The 14426-nt window shown below is 36.4% G+C and overlaps 1 long non-coding RNA gene across 1 annotated transcript in view; it reads right to left on the bottom strand.

The window, feature by feature from the left end:
• Window positions 1-13953, bottom strand: part of LOC123642048 — a 76505-nt gene extending 62552 nt beyond the window's left edge. Inside the window, exon 1 of the long non-coding RNA XR_006736382.1 lies at window positions 13687-13953. This is a non-coding gene — a long non-coding RNA (uncharacterized LOC123642048). The remainder of the gene's footprint in view (window positions 1-13686) is intronic.
• Between the last annotated feature and the right edge of the window lie 473 nt (window positions 13954-14426).

Here is a 14426-nt window from a genome sequence, read left to right as displayed (position 1 = left end):
CTCTGCTACTAAAGCATTTATGTTTCTGGCTTTCCCTGGGCTCATCATGACATAGATTCAGTGAATGACTATTCAAAGGCTTGAATGGAAAATACTTGGGACCCAACAACAGGCACAGTGTGCAGCTCAGATCTTCACTGCAATTTCTGTGGGGTAATGTGAAATAGAACCCAGAGCTCTCACTGTGGGGGTTACTGCACTGATTTGATCAAGCTTTTCTCCTTTCTTTGAGGAAATGCTGCCTGTGGTGAGTTCTGCACATATGCTTTAAATAGTTCGTTATTTTTTTTTTTACAGGATCCCTTGCTAATGTTAAGTTAGTTAGATATTATTTTCCTGACATATATTTCAATCTTTTTTTTTCTCATTTTGCAACATTAATTTTGTTTTAAATGCCATATCTCCTGAAGCGCATCTCTTTCTTGCCCGGGGATATAGTTTTCCATTTGACACTTCCATTTTGATTGAGGGATCGAACAATAAAGGCTCATCTTTGTACAAAGGACGATTTATTATTTATGCAAGTCATAGAAATGTGTAGCTTTTTGCAGTGTGTAGGAAATGGAGGAACTGGATATTCAATCCGTCTGATTGAGAGTTATATTAAAGGTTGTAGTCAGTTAAATAAGCCCCTTTGGATTGATATGATAAGAGCTTTATGTTTTCCTTGAAATATTATTTCAATAAATATTTGGCATTTATACTTTATTGCTTGTCCTGCTGTATTTTTTAACTGCTGCTCACCAAAGGATCAAATATGAATATTGTTGTAAAGTGTTAATTGTTATAATGTTTTGAAAAAATCATATTCAATAAAACTATATTTAAAAAATTGGATGCTTTCTAAAACTAAATATTGACATTTAAGGTCTTAGGTTATTGCATTGATCTTTCTCCAGTGGCTCTGAAAAATCCCTTCAGGCAATATTGTTTAACATAATTGGTTTCTTAGCATACTGGGAGATAAGGAACAATGGTGTTCCAATTTGGAACTGGAATGATCATGCAGACCAAGGCCAGGTTATGATTTCCTCTAGTAGAGACTGGCAATTTTCAAGGTTGAAGTCTTTTTCCTCATTGTTTTCTTTCTTCTTTCTTTCTTTCTTTCTTTCTTTCTTTCTTTCTTTCTTTCTTATCTTAATCCATCATTACAATCCGTTATTACAAGACACTTTCAAAAAGAAAATAAAATTCTTCTCCAAAAACACGTTAAAAATAAAGATTGATAATTTCTTTTTTTTTTTCTTTTGTAAAAAATGTCATCAGGTTGCTTTTAACTTGTTTCTCATTTGACTAGAAGTATTTTAGAAGTTGAAAAGGGTTAGTGTGAGCAAGATCCTATACTGGTGACATTAATTCATTATGCTTATCAGTCACAGTGACTCAACTATTCTTAGTACCTTCTACTGAGTAATATCTAGATACCAAATGTAACTATTTTTATTCATTATCAACATTTATATTCTTTTAGAACTCCTGAGTCCCAAAACATACATTAAAATAGTAATAAATTACCTTTAAACATTAAAACTATTTGTAACTTACTCTTTTGTAAACAAAATAAGCCATCAAAGGTATCTTTAAAATGATTATGTGATAGGTGGTATTTTTTTTTTTTTTGCCTCTGAATCTAAATACAGCCCCCACTTGATCTGTCCTTGGTTGGGAGACTTGGACAGACTGATCTATTTGGCTACTGAAGGAGCATAAAACCATAAGTAGGAAAAAACAAAACTAATCCACACTAGAAGGCACTCACAGAGAAGGATTTTTAGTTGAGCTCCATTATAGACGACTTCCACTGAGGTAGATGGAAGAGTTCAAAGATGTTTTAGAAAAGAAAGATAATAAAACTCTCAAAGAAATGGGACAAGACTATGAACAATGCTTTATGGAGTGAAATTCTTTTCAATGTTGACCAAAAAAGGGGGGTTAGTTAATAAAACTAAATTTATGACTAAAAGATCCAGTGGAAGAACATCTATCTTAGAGTGAAAACAGAGAGAAATCATGAGTGCAAAGCTCCAAGACACGGAGTAAACAACCAGGAGACCTAACGTGTAACTAATGGGAAAGAGAAAGAACTTATGGAGGAGAATTGAAAACTTAAAAAGTAATATATTGTTTTTTTAAATAAAGTCTGTAAATTGAAAGGGCTTATTGAAGTCCAGGTAAAATTAATAAAAATAGATCTATATATAAACTTTGGTATAACTACATATACTTTGGTGGAATTATTACATTAAAAAGGTAAAGAAAAAAATGATTCAAGTTTTCAGGTAACATAGTTAAAAAACAAAACCAGCTCCCTTCACATACAAACAAAAAGCTAGGAGATAACAGAACAGTATCTCCATCATGATGACAAAAAGGGAATGTGACCCAAATAAAATGATAAAGTGTTTAAAGAAAGTTTATAAAACTGTTGTGTAATCTTGGGTTTGCAGGAAGCTCCTTTAGAAATCAAACTGAGAAACCAAAAAGGAAAAAAAAAAGCAGATATATTTGACTATATAAAAATAAAAGTGTTTGTAAACATTTGCATCCCCATAATATTCTGAAATAAAAAATACATAAATAAAAAATAAATAATAACAACCCCCCCAGATTTTTATATACATTGATAAGCTTGCAAAAAACCAAGGAATAGTCTGCAGACAAAAAACAACAACTGAAAGAAGTAAACTAAATATTAAAGTTGGTTCTTAAAAAAATAAAGTGTTTACATATTAGACTACATAAACAAAATAATAAACCAAAGAATTGACTATAAACAATTATTTGCAACCCAAATCATAGATAAAAAGCTAATATAATTTCATTCTATAAATCAATATGAAAAAAGGTCTAAAAGAAAGAAAAATGGACAAAGGATATTAATAATTAATTATGGGAAGAGAAAAATGTAAGTCATCTGTAAATGTGCAAAAATGCTTTACTATATTAATATGAAAATAAAATTAAAGCAAGAAGAAGATATTATTTTCTACTAATGGGATTAGCAAAAAATACAAAATAAGCAGATACAGTGCTGGCAGGGATATAGGGAAGCTGACGTCCTCATAGATTGCTTCAGCACCTGGCAATATGAAGTGCTATACCCTTGCTATGAAAAATAATCTACAAATATCTATTAAGATTTAAAAACACATATCCATGACCCAATGACTGTTTTATGGAGATTCATCCTGCAGAAAGAAGAATAGAATGTAGGCCATATTTATTTATGTTTAGCTGTGGTGCTTGTTGTAGTTGCAAAAGTTTCTACAGAAAAGTTGAGTGACCATCAGTAGAAGAATGGTAGAATAACTTAAGATACAATTTTGGGTCATTATGCAGTTTTTTAAATCAGAAATGGGTTAACTCTTTTATCTATTGATCTGATGGAATATGTATATTATTAAGGACCTATATTCAGTGAAAGGGTGATAGATATGTAGTATTTGAGTTCTATATCAGTATTTATAAAACACTAACAACCACCATGAAACATTCTGTATATGTACAATATTTATGTTTGCAAATATTTGTGGGGGTGTGGGGAAAGGTATGGAGACAGACATAAACTATTTAGCTTAGGAGAGCAGGAATGGAGGCTGAGGGAAGCATAAGCTCTTGAGGGCCAGCTTTGACAAGTTTTTATGTCTTTCTCAAGATTTTGAAAACCTTGAACATCAATATTCTTTAGCTGTTGAAAATAGGCTGAATGAAAATAATCTCTCAAATTGTACTTTTCTTTTTATTTGCCACGTTCCTTCTAGACTTCAAAAAAAGAGTAAAATGGATTTTGTTGTATTTAGAAAATCAACAAGTGCAGTCTGGATTCAAACATCACTATTTGCTGCACCCAACTTGAGTCAAAAGATGCTTCAAATCCCACTAGTCTGGAGATAAATACACTCAAGACTTCAAGAGTATCTTTTGAGGGTGTACAGAATGAGACAGCCTCTCAGCTTTATTTCACAATTTTAACTACCAAAAGAACCAAGGTAAGAACATCTTATAGCCAGGGGAGGGTTGCTGGGGCCAATCTATGAATTAATTATAGTCACTAATTTTAAATAAACTTTAATATACTTTAAGTGATTTATGTGAAATAGTGTGCATAACGTCAATTAATAAAGGAAGCACGATGTCTCATATAGCATAGTGAGTCAGTGTGTGGGCTGTCAATCCAGGCTGCCTGGATGTAAAACCAGCTCTGCCATCTACCACCTCTGAAACCTCAGGCAAGTTACTTAATGTGCCTCAGTGGCCTCTTCTGTAAGATGGAGATAATAGGAGAACCTGTATCCTAGGGTTGTTGGAAAGATCTTAGTACAGTTTCTGGCACATAGAAATGTTTAATAAATGATAGCTACTAATATTCATTGTATGCTTGATCATTAAGATTACAAGCATACCTAGAAGTTATGGCTCACAGGTCAGAAACATGCACAGAGACCTGGAGACTAAAAATAATCTTTCATTAATGGTTTTGTAGCAACAGAAAAATTCTTTCATGTACAACTAAAATATTCAAATTTTTGAAGTTTTTTCATTATCTTTTTATTACTTTCCATCTTATTTATAGTTTTTTCTTCAAACCCAGTGGAAGTTTTTTGAATTTTCCTCTTTTTGTATTTATAGCAGAAAGGCTTTTGTATTAGTTATCTATTGCTGTGTAACAAATTACCCTAAAACTTGGGGTTTTAAAACAACAATATACACACATTATCTCACACAATTTCTAGCTGGATGGTTCTGGCTCAGGGTGTCTCAAAAGTTAGTAGTCTAGATGTCATCTGGAGCTGCAGGCATCAGAAGACTTGACTGAGGCTGAGGGATTCACTTCCAAGATGGCTCTCTCATGTAGTAGACAAGTTGATGCTGGCTATTGGCAGGAGGCTTCAGTTTCCCACCATATGAACCACTCCATAGGACTGGAGTTCCACAATATCTTTTATGACTTCATCTTAGAAGTCATGTTCTATCATTTTTGCAATATCTTATTGGTTATTCCATGTGGAAGGGGATTATACAAAAAAATGAATATCAAGAGGCAAGAATCCTTTGGGGCCATCCTGGATACTGACTATCATGGTGTTGTACCTATTTAATATATTCAGTTAGCATATCTGTCAGTATTTCTTATAGCCAAGGCACTGGACCAGATGCTATAGTGAGGCAAAAAGATGTGTGCGGTGTGAGTTCTGCTCTTAGAAGCTTAACATCTGGTGGAAAGGATGAAATACACACTCACACAGCTGCAGTACAAGGCAACGTGGAGTAACTATCAAGCGAGTAGTGATGTCATTAAGCTCCTCAGGTGTTCAGTGGAAGAAGAGCAATTTCCTGTTGGGATTTCAAAAGAAATTGTATGTATATGGATCGACTGAAAAGTTTTTTGAGGTGCAAGTTTTTTCTCTTTTGTTTTTTCTCTTTGATTAATGGACACAATGCTGAGATTCAGTCACTACATGAAACACCTGGCTGTGAAAGCAAAACAAAAAAGACCCCAAGGGGCTGTTTTCCAAGCAGCGCTGGGGAAGCTAGGTAACAGTTGGATGCCAGTTTCAGAAAGATTCATCATGTGTTCTGACCCCCTGTTCGTCTCTTTCCTCTCCTCTCTTTCTTCAAGAAGGAAGCTAATCCTAGTGATTTCAGCCCATGCATTAAACAGGAAACAATAATAAATGTGTAGAATTCATATTTCTCTTAAAAACTGCTGCTACATGTTATGTGCAAAACTGGTTTATGTCACATGAACAGAGAATCACAAGTTGGGTTTGGGTTCTTTTTATTACTCTTGTATTCAGTTGTATAGAACTTCCAGATTCAGAAGGAAAAGAAAGCTGTTCTGTATCAAACCATCTAAGCAATAAATGTTATATTTTAAAAGCGGCAGATTGCCGGTCAAAAAAAAAAAAAAAAAAAAAAAGAAAGAAATGGTATGTAATCTGAGTCTTTGAGGATAAAACAGGATCACTATGCGCTAAGAGAAGTGGAAGTGAGATTAAGCCAAGTAAACAATGTGAACAAGATCATGGAGTTGAGAAAGCAAGGTGAGTTCAGGGGCCAGCAATTAAGACATTTTAGAATAAAAGTGTATATAGAAAGGTAAAGGGAGAGAAGAGTAGGTAGAGGCCAGTTTATGCAAGTACTTAGAAGCTATATTAAAACATTTGAACCTATTCAGTAAACAATGGGAACAGATAAAAATTTTGAGCTGGTGAGTCAAGGGATAAAAAGGGTCTTTTAGGTTACTGTCCAAGAGGGATAAGAAAAAGATCAGAGACAGAGAAACTGGGTAGGAAAAACTTACAATCGTTCTAACCAGAGTAGGTAATACAATAAATATTGTAGGAGGATTTGAAAGTAACACACAGGAAGAATTTGAAGAACTTAGCAATTCACTGGATGCTTCATTGGAGGAAGCTGTCCCAATAACAAGATTTGGTGTCTGTTTTGGAGGAGGAGTTGGCTTAAAGAGGAAGATGAGCTTGTATTAGGACACATCAGTTACAAAGGGCTTGAGGACTCTGTGTCTTCTTTTCCCTTTTCCCACACTGAGGGTTAGTCTTCCTGGGTAGTTGTTTCCTGAGATGGAATGAATGAATCATAGAGGCTTGGGAAGTTGTGGAATCCTAGCACTGACATATAAGAAGAGGGCAGCGTGGGGTAGGAGTAGGGTTAGAACTTCAGGAAACTGAGTTGAATTAGTTGGCCCAAGATTCTGTTGAGCTCAATTGGTAACCATGATGGTGGGCAAGGGATGGGATGGTGAGAAGATGATCAGGTGAGAAATAATACAGTAGTGGAGGATACAGGTTTTGAAATTATATGGATAAGATTTCAAATACAGCTATCTGTTTCTAGCTGATGTTGGTAAGATGCTTAATTTGGGATCTTAAATAAGACTCATAATTGGGTCTTGGGATGTTTCAAAGAAATGTTTAGGATATCAAGCTCTTGACATAGTGGCTGGCACATAGTAAACACTCTGTGTAATAAACAGTAGATTTATTGATATGGTGGGCTTTATGCTACTATAATAAGAGATTGATATTTCCCAAGATCTTTTAGACCAGGTGAGTAAAATTGCTGATCTCATTTGGAATCTGATTAATCTCTTACTGCACATAGCTGTGGGGAGGTGAGTACCCACATGAGCTTATATTACCAGGAGATGTCAAGTAAAAAGGGTTGAAAAAAATTATTAGTGAATATGCCAATTCATAAACATACCCTAGTATTCATTCTCATTCCCATTGAATTTACATTCTTGATCAATGGTTTCAGACACAGTCTTCCCTTCACTCCAAATTAACAAATGAACCCACACATTTTCTACTTGTGAGCTCCTTCCTCATGGTAAGGGGTATTAAAACAAATTACATGCTTGTAAAATTATTTGTAAGAATCATAAATATGACTTCTTAATAATTATCTTTGCATTCAATTAACTAAGGTTAAAGAAGTAAAGTTAGCATCCTTTGGGATGATTCATCAAATAGGATGTTTGCTAACCATCTTTGAGTTGCAAGATTCAATAAATCCAATTTGAACTGGGTTAAGAAAAAAGGGGGAATTCATTGGTTCAATTAACTGGAAATTCCAAGGGGAATGACTTCAGGAAAGCTGGATCTAAGGGCCCAAACCAGGTCTTTAGAGTTTTGTCTTTTAGTACTTGGCTCTGCTTGTCTCTCTGGATTGTCTATTCTCAGGCAGGCTTTTTCTTTTAGTGACAATATGGTTGCCAGTTGCTTCAAGCCCTTAATCTGTCTTCCTGAACCTGTAGCAAGGTGTGGGCATCTTTCTTCTGGTGGCTCTGGAAAACAGTCCCAGATTGGCTCTAACATCATCATGTGCTCTCCTCCAAACTGTTCACTGTAGCCAGGGGAAGATGGTACCCTGATCACCTTAGCCTGGGTACATGCCTTCCTCCGTTATGGAGATGGAATCAATTTTACCTGAGTGTCATGGATTGAAAGTTAAAGGAGATGCTCCTGAGGAAAAGCAGATCCTATCAGCAGGGTTAGGGGGAATGGATACTGTGAAGGCAAAAACTGTTCACAAAAATTTCCTACAATTCACAAGTTGTTAGTCAAGATTCAGGTATAACAAATGCCACCAAGTACAACAGATGAAAGGGCCTTAATCACACTCCTCTCTGTAGGTTTTCTGCTTTTCAGCCTGCTAACCCTGTGATAGCACATCCTAGGCAGTCAATCAATATTGTTGAATTGAGTTGAACCTGATCTAGACTCATGCTTTCTCTCAGGGCTGGATGACTCAGGTTTTCTGCCACAACTCATTCTGTTTAATTTTCAGAACTGTTTCTACAGATATATATATTTATATATAATACAGAACAAGAAACCAGGGGTTCTGAAAAAAGTTATCTTCGCATTTTTCACAGATTGCCCCTATTCTTTTCACTTCCTGCCTCTGAAGTCTCCCAAAGCTTCTTCAGAGAAAGGGAAATAGATGTCTCCAAATGACCAATGCTCTTTTAAGAGGAAGTTCGGGTGGATAGTTGGAAAACTGTACCAGACGTAGAAAATTAATAGATGGATGGAAAAACTTAAGCTGCTTCTAGATGAGAGAGGAGAAGGCAAGGACTCTTTCCAAGTGCTCTGGAGGGGCAGCTCAAAGCACTTGAATCTTTGATGAATGTGATTGAACTCTTTCCGCTACTCAAGGAAAGACAGAAGTGCTCACGAGGGCTCATCCTGTCCTGGCTCCCTGCCACCATCAGCCCTGTCTTCTGCATAATTATCAGGCCTTTAACTATCCACTGCTTTTATTATTTTAAAATACTCTTTGAGACAAATAAAACCTGATAGATGAGATACATGTGGCAAATGAAGCTATGTATCACAGAAAGCGGGCACTGGAATGTGAGCTGGGAGTTTAGGGTGAGGTGCTGCATCAGGGACTGTCGATACATTTCCAATGTCTGCTCTACTCTTTCATCTATCATGGCCTCCACTCCAAGACTTCCATTGGGCTATACTGTCCAGGTATCATGAAGAATGTGGATGGACAAAGAGGCTGTGGTATTACAGGTCCAGATATGTTAGGATGAAAACCAGTGGATAAAATCCTTTCTCTGGGCCAATATGCAAGACATTGACTAGTTAATTTGATGATAAAAAACTGAGTACACAGGAAATTATGAAAACGCAGCTCAACCACACATTGAGACTGATAAACACCTTAATGCCTAAATCTTCAGATACTCTTTATGTCTTATAACATAGATGGAACCAGACTGAGAAAAGCCAACCAACCAACCAACCATGTGACAGCAGATCCAGACAAGAGAAGACCTGAAGAAAGAAACCTTTCAATTACCAGAATCTGTGCCTGCCATAAATCCAAAGCATTTTATCCTTGGTGGGATGCTGCTTTTTGTGGTGTTTTGATTGACACCACAATTTCCCAGCAGACCTACATGCATTCTGAGACAGCACCCAGAAATCGATGGAACATCAGAATAGGAAGTATTTGTGTATGTAGGCTAATGTCGCACATTCTATCTTGGATGATGCAGTCCTTGAAGGTAGGAAGGATTGGGGTAGCAGATGCTGGGAATATACTAATTTTTTTGCTTGTGTTTCTTGGATTTAGAAAATCAGAGAACCAGATATGAATGTGAGAGGTGCTTCCTGCCACTTTAGTGGAGGAGAACTGTCCCAGGTAAACAACTAGACAAAAATGAGGAAATGGACTCTTTAGCTGTGACTTAACACTGTAAGTGTGAGAAAGAAATTTGTTGATTTTTATATTTCTGTATTTTCCAAATTTTCTAAAATCATGAAACTATTATATTAAAAAGTAACAACCCATTGATCCTATGCTTTGCAATTGATAAAGCATATTTTATACTCATCTCTTTTGATTCTTAAAATAATCCTGTAAATTAGGCATGATAGATGTTATTCTACAAATGAAGATGTTGAGTCCCAGGGAGGTTTAATGTCTTGCTTAGCTTGTGAGAAAGGAATAGAAATCAGAGTTCTTACTCAAGCACAGTTATCTTTCCATAAAATTTCAAACAAACAAACCAGTAACAACAATGACAAACAAAGGGTTAAACCCAGGTCCACCAGAAATATTTGGAGTCCAAAACTGAAAGAATGGTGGCAGATACTACTTTGTCATTATATTCTGTATGTTAAGGAAGATAATCCTATGGAAAGAATGAACTTCGAGTAGAAAGTATGGACAAATGAGAAAGTTGTGAAAGTCAGTGTTGTTAAATAGCTTTTGTTGTTGCTGTCATAGGTAGTAACATGTACCTATTTCTAACTTTCCAAACTGCATGTATAACACACACTTGTTCTTGAATTTATGACATTTTTAAAATAATTGTTTACTGTCTTTCATTTCTCCTGTGGCTTTAAAGAATTATATTAAATTTTCCTTGCTTCCAAGGCACCTCTAAGTCCATAATCAGAATCTCCCATTCTTCCCTGTTAGTTTTGCTGGAACACCTGTAATTAACTCCTAGCAATGTCTGCATAATTTAAATTGCAAACCCATGGGGCAAATACTGGAACTAATTATCCATTCTGTAGCCTACCTTGAACGGACTTTCAGAATACTGAGCCTGTCTTTGCCCCCCTATCCTGCCTGCCTTTAGGCTCTGGTTCTCTTGTCAACATAGCACTCAGCACCTTACTGGGAAAGTAAAGCTTCAGCAAAACAAGTGAGCATGGAGCTTTATTTATGAAGGGTACACAAGTTCATCTTTCTGCTTCAATTCCTCAGTGTCTGATTTCTTTATTCCACACAACTCTGCAAACCTATGTCTGATCACACGCTCTCCTGAAACCAGAGCGGATGAAACTCATTAGGTCATGCCGGTGGTGTTACTGATCTTCACCTCAAACCTCAGGAACAAAGCCAGGCACGATATCCTCAGCTTTTATCCTCCTTTTTTTTTTTTATCCTAGGCCTGGAAATTTGCAGATAGGATGCATCTAAAATTGAAGTTTAGGAGGAATACTTTTTCAAAGGGTTTCTACTGGGCAGGAAATACCACATCTTAAAGAGTAGCAGTGTGTTCCTCTAGCTGGTACAGACATCTGAAGTGATTTAACCAAACTTTTGGCATATAAATTTACAGCATAGAAGAATTGACAATTATTAATATTGCATATTCATTATAAAGAACCAATTAAAACAGATAATTCAGGATCTTTTGGACTATGCTAACCAGTAGCATAAATGAACCAGAAAAATCATTATTTCTATGATTTAAATATGTAACTGCAGCTACAGCTTCTGAAATGTTGGATGAAAACATGAGGGCCTGAGCTTTGGTCAGTACAGAGTAAGCCTTTGCAGTTGGCACCCTATAGCCCAGCTTCTTTTCCTGGCACAGCACTAAAATGGCACATAAAACTTTCATCAGCACTAGTGTGTTCCTCATTTAGCATTTAGGAAACACAGTGAATAGCAATTATCAGCCAAATAGCTGGGAAGTGAAAATGACCTAGTAATCAGAGTAAATATACATTATGCTGTCATATTATAATGTGTAAATATTGGAGAGAAATAGCAGAACATGGACATGCGGAATCTTTCTGTTAAAGGCTTGTATGAACACAAGCGCTATCTTGGCTCTTTGGCATGTTTTTTGGATGACAGCTACTAAACATGCTGATTTGGTAAGTAGTAGGTCATTGTTGTCATTTTCTCACTTACAGGTGCCATGACCAGCAAAGGCATATTGCCCTGATTTTTATAAATCCTAAACTTGGCTGCTGGTGACCAGGAGACATATGGAAAGATGATAGCAGCTTGGTGGGAGTTTAGACATTATAAACCTTGCACAGCCAGTTGCTTTAGTTGCTTACTCCGATCCAACTGTATGTTAATTTTACAAAATCCTTCTTCCTTTGTTAAGCATAAAAAATATTAAAAGCTGCCAATGCCATTTTGCTTATATTCGTCTTCTAAGCAAATCAGGTGGGGATAGTATCAATGTTGCAAAATGTTGCTAAACTGAGCACCTGGATTACATGCTGTGCTGCACAGAGACAGAAGAATCGGCAGAATCTTTATTTTAGAAGCTCATATGGGTGCAGTGTCCTAGGAAAATCAGGCTAACTGGTGGGACAAGTATATTAGTGAGGTTTTAAACAGCAAGTACACATAATTTCCCCAGTTTTTCTAATAAGGGCTAACAGGCTTGGAAAAGAATAGATCTAATAATGCCTCTATAAAGCAGAAGAGAAAGAGGAGTGATGATTTTAGTGGATATTTGTTATTTTGGAGGCATATGATAGCCTTTTACAGATTGCTTAAAGCTTCTTTATATTTTGGGGTATAGGAGGCAGCAGATTCTCTCCTTGCAATGGGTGCAGTATTGGTGGATTGGTGAATTCCCGTACCTCTCCTGTCTCTATGGAAGCATGGGCTTCTCTGGAGGTTCTTTTTGCCAGATTCTCTTTCTTACTGCTCCAGAACAGCCAAGCAGTGAGCATGCGCCCTAAACTTAGCTATTCACTGTCCCGGCAAAAAAAGACAGTCTACTCATTCCAGCAGAAGACCATCTGCTGAGATTCTGCTTAGACCTTCAGAGCTACCTGTTTCTCGACTGTTTCTTCAGTCTTTTCTAGGATCACGTACACTGCTCAGTAACTTCCTGACAATATAATTCTTGCTCAAATTAGCCAGAATTCTTTCTTTTGCTAGCAACCAAAGAATCTTAATTAATACAGTTTTTTATTCTGCCTGAAATGCTGAGAATTACTACTTCTTACAAGAGCAGATGGTCAGAGGGACCACCATGGATCTTTGTTAGCAATAACAGGGTCAATCTGATTGTAAAATTATAATATTTGGATTGTCTAAATCATAGGAACCATCTTAATACCTCAAAATGGTGGTTCCTGTCCATGTTTCTAGGTCTTTTTCTACTTCATCTTATCACAGCTTAATTAATTAGGATGGAATTGAACTACTAATGTCTGTACTTTTTGGCTCAAACAAGGTGCAAATACATAAGACAAAATTACTAGTGAAATCTTGATTCAATATATGCCCCCCACACTATCTATAATCAGTAGGCAAGTTTGTAACTAACTAACTAACTAACTAACTAACTAACTAAATAAATAAATAAATAAATAAAACTGCACTCACTATGCCCAAAGGAAATAGTTTTCTTTTGCTAATATCCTAGCAGGAACCAGGGAGCATTTTATAATTTTTTTTTGTCTTTAGAACCCTAAAATCAAAACATTTGTTAACTAGGGTGCACAAATTATTTTTCTTAGCAGCTATAAGGAAAGCAAACATAAGGTACTGTTACTGCCCACACAGAGCACATAACCTCTTTGAAGAGGTTGCCAGACAAACAGACTTGAATGTTCTTTGAGAAAGAAGATAAATCTTTAAGCTGGAGGGGCCAGGAAAGATGGTGGAGAAAAGCAGAATTCTGTTCTTTGAGAATTACCGCTCACTCTCAGTAACCAGCTGATTTCACAGCTCCGGCTAGACCTGGATGATGTCATGGCTTCCCAAGGGCAGAGGTGCAGCTGATTTTATCCAGGATGGCCTCTGCCAGGACTTGAGATGGTGATAACGAAGTGATTTTAGCCTTAGGGCTGTGTATGTACGTGTGTTTGTATGTATTTGTGTGTGTGTGTGTGTGTGTGTAAAGGAGTGACAACGAAAGGAGAAACTTACCTGTTTGCTGTCTTCCATGAACTTCCTTGAAAGCAGCAATGGAAGTGAGAGTGTATCCAAAGCAATTTCTTTTCTAAAGCTGTAAATTGTTGTGAGGAAATTTGTGAAAAATCAATGGGGATGCACAAATAGCAAAATAAAATGTTTGAAGTGGATCTCAGGGGATGAGTGCCCCTCTCTATCCACTGGGCCTTTCATTGTGGTGAACACCTCTTAATCTTTTTAGAATCCTTCATTTGCCAGAAGGCACAAGCTCTGGCACTTGCTGTGCCTATCTGCATGTGGCTAAATCAGGCTAGATTGATTATATTTACTTGCTCTTATTCTGTGGAATAACAAAGCAGTAGAACTGGTATTTCAAAGTTCCTATTGTGATGTGAGAAAAAATTAGGGTTCATTATAACATTTAACCCTTTTACTACCTTCATTATAATAAAATATAGGAGACAGAAAGTGTTCTCCATTTTTTTCAAATGGGAAGAAAACAAGGAACTTCCAAACATACCTCTGAATGTCAGAGTTGGACTGAGAAGTCTAATTTGACTTCAAAACAGCTTGATTCACTAGGGTATGTTGCCTCCCTTTGAGCATAAAATAAAAATAGCCCAACTTAATCAAACTATGGTTGCCAAGTTCCAGTCTATAGGGAACTTTTATTTTTATAGCCAAGAGTAACACACACTTTATACTGGGCAATTTTAATGGCAGTATTGGGACAACCTATACTATAGCTTCACAAA

Source organism: Lemur catta, chromosome 1, assembly GCF_020740605.2.
Source record: "Lemur catta isolate mLemCat1 chromosome 1, mLemCat1.pri, whole genome shotgun sequence".
NCBI lineage: Eukaryota > Metazoa > Chordata > Mammalia > Primates > Lemuridae > Lemur > Lemur catta.
This window is presented reverse-complemented; position numbering and strand designations above follow the sequence as displayed.